Raw genomic sequence first — 3622 nt, 5'->3', positions numbered from 1 at the left:
TCTCAAACCAGTGAAAAAGAAAAAAAAAAAAAAGCAGACCAAATAGGACGCACATCTGCATCTCCCATATTGGGTTTCCGCGGAGTGGCTGGTTAGCTTGAACCACCGACCTTGCAGTTCAAAAGGCTTTGCATTGGCACCTTAACCCACAGCACTACGCCGGGGTGTGCCTCTCAAACCAGTGAGAAAATGCCAACCAAATAGTACACACATCCACGTCTCCCATATAGGTTTCCGTGGAGCGGCTGGTTAGCTTGAACCACAGACCTTGCAGTTCAAAAGACTTTACAGTGGCGCCTTAACCCACAGTGCTATGCCGGGACGCCTCTCAAACCAGAAAAAAAGAAAGCCAACCAAATAGAATGCACATCCACATCTCCCGTATAGGGTTTCTGAGGATCGGCTGGTGAGCTTGAACCACCGACCTTGCAGTTCAAAAGGCTTTACAGTGGCACCTTAGCCCACCGCGTTAAGCCGGGATACCTCTCAAACCAGTGAGAAAAGCCAACCAAATAGTAAGCACATCTGTGTCTCCCGTACAGGGTTTCCGAGGAGCGGCTGGTGAGCTTGGAGCACCAACCTTGCAGTTCAAAAGAATTTGCGGTGTGGCGCCTTAACCCACAGCACTATGCCAGGACCCCTTTTGACCCAGTGCAAAAAGGCCGACCAAATTTTGAGTCTTAGCTTGAGCTGAGTGTGTGAGCTCCTGGCAGAGGAAACCGCCAGCGGTGAGGGTGGGCTGTGGCCACTCGGCTAAGCCCCTACCTCTATTCACCCAAATGTAGGTGGGCAAACTGTGAGCACACCTATTACCAGACACCAAAGAAAAAAATAAATCGGAACCACACAAAATCAGCAGAGTATACTGTGCACCTTTGTTTTTTCCCCCAAGGTTCTTGTGGCGTGTTTCCATTGCATCTCTGCGGCTCCTATTTCATCCCGCCGCTTGGACTCGCCAAGGATGTGGGCTCAGGCCTCCGTGCCTGGCTGGCAGATTCAAAACTACGTGATTTCCTGCCTCAGCTCCAAATTTCACAGGCTATAAGCCTTCAAACCTTTAAACTATTCCTATCTCTGTGGGTCTGAGTTTTGGAACTCTGTCTTGCCTCTTTTTTGCCTGGAATTCTGAGTTATTGCTGACGGAGACTTTCACTACACCTTCACCCTAGCCGCCATCAAGCTCCGCCATGTTTTATTCTTTTGATGAACATATATACATGTGTAGCTTTTATGAGGTCCCAGTTATCAATTTTGTTTTCTGTTGCTCTTGTATGCATAGTCACTGTTTTGTTTGATTATCTATCATTGAAAAAAATAAGCTCCCAAAGCTTTGCTCCAATATTTTCTTCCAAGAATTTTATGGTGTTAGATTTAACATTTAGGTCCTTGACCCATTTTGACTTAGTTTTTGTCAATGGTGTGAGGTATGGATCTTTTAAAAAAAAATTTCTGAATGTGTAAATCCTGTTTTATCAGCACTATTTGTTGAAGAGACTGTTCCTTCCCCCATTGAATGGATTTGGCACTCTTGTAGAAAGTATAGGTTATTTTTGAAATAAAAATTAAGGGTATGCATGTACAAGAGTTAACATCCACTGCTAAAGGGTGGACAGCAGGCAACAAGAGTACAAGTGCTCCTGATCCAATGTTATCAGAAAACTCTTATTTGCTACTTAAATTCCTTAGATTACAGTAGTTATATTTAATTGAAGATGAGTTAATAAACTATACATAGTTACATAGGGCTGGCTACTTAACAGAAATGCCGTGAATGACTTTTAAAAACAGAAACTTATTTTCTTACCGTTCTGGAATATAATATTCCATATCAGGGTCGATGTAATATTGATTCCTTCCTTGTTGGTAGCCCTGGAATTCCTTGATTCTTTCTTTGTCTTAAATATTATCTTCACATGGTGTCTGCACACCCCATCCCTCCATGTGTATGTGTTTGTATCTAATCGGCTCTTTTTATAACACAGAAGTGATTAGATTGAGAACCCATTCTACTCAAGTATTATCGAATTAACATAAAGAAGAAAACCCTATTAACACACAGGGTACATGCAAAAGTATCAGGGTTAGGATTTCAATATATGGGTGAGTCAAAATTTATTGCTACAAAATCATAGAAACATTTATTAAACAAAAATATCAGAATGTGACACTATTTTTTCTCGGCATAGCTTCCATCTAGGTGCTACACTTCTAAAGGCGGTGTTTCCATCTCTCTAACCCTTCCCCTAAGAATTCTGAACTTTCTAATTTATATTACATCAAAATCACAGTTTTGGCATCCTCAAGGGACTAAAATTGTGTTCCTTTTCAATGTTCTTTGAGTTTTAGGAGTAAAAAGAAATCTGAAGGGGGAAGATCATGGCTATAGTGTAGATGGGGTAAGTTTTCCCAATGAAATTCTTGAAGGACAGTCCTAGCTACCCTTGAAGAATGAATGAGTAAGTGCATTGTTGTGACATAAAAAACAATCTTGGGCCAAGTTTCCTGGCCTTTTTCTCACCAGTGAAATTTTCATTTAAACAAAAGAATAAAAACTTCTTCTTAATAATCTCCTGCCTTGTGTCCTTGGAGAAAATCTATCAAGATTGCTCCTTTGGAATCCCTAAAATTAGTTGCCGTAACATTATGAACTGACCTCTCTGCCCAAATTTAACTAGCCCAACAGATCCTCTTGGAAGCCACTATTTTTATTGGACCTTGCTCTCTGGATTGTATTGATGAATACCAAACTTGTTCCCAGTTACGATCCATTCTGTAAAATCTTCTTCATTAGTTTTGATCTTACTTAAAAAATGGGTGGAAATATCAGCTCTCTGAACTTGGTGATCTTTGTGCAATGCTTTTGGCACCCATTGAACAGAAAGCTTGTAGAGGCCAAGATATTTGCTTAAAATTGACTGTGCCAAACCATAGGACTTTATGCCACATCTATGAGGTTTCTGCGGTCTTGCACTGGTTTCTGGACTTCAGCCTCAGGTTCTTCATTTGTCAAGGTTGGCAGTCTTCCTTCTCTTGGCTCATCTTTGAGGTTCTCCAAACCTTTCTTAAAATATTTGGATCTATCTACAAATTGTTGTTTTGTGTGGGACAGCTTCCCATAAACCTATTGCAAAGCTTCAATAATTTGGGAAGATGCACACTTGAGTTGTGTTAAAATTTTCATATTAATTCTGATCTCAAAATCCTTTTTTTCCATGGCACAAAAAGTATGCATTTTTGAAGGCACCTTAATGAGACTAAGAGTATTACGGAGAGAGCTTGTGTGCAACCATCCACCTGATCACTGAGACATGTTTAAGCACATTTTGTTTGGAATAAATCCATGCATATGTGAACTGGAATCTTAGCAGCAATATTTTTTTACTTATATGCATATTTATAAATATTTTTGGATGAGGACATAATTTGATCTATAACAACATGTTTCCTGAGACTGGAGGATTGTGTAATTGGGCAGAGGGCTTTAGAGGGGAGGCTCACACTTTTGAGTGTCAATGTATTTATATTCATTCCCCTTTAATGAAAAGCACTAAACCTATCACAATATCATTACAAAATTCCATTCTTACAATTTATGGTAGCATTCCATCAATTCCTGAATATC

This window comes from Chrysochloris asiatica, unplaced genomic scaffold (assembly GCF_000296735.1).
Source record: "Chrysochloris asiatica unplaced genomic scaffold, ChrAsi1.0 scaffold00062, whole genome shotgun sequence".
In the NCBI taxonomy this organism is placed as follows: Eukaryota; Metazoa; Chordata; class Mammalia; order Afrosoricida; family Chrysochloridae; genus Chrysochloris; species Chrysochloris asiatica.
Note: the sequence above shows the minus strand (reverse complement) of the source record.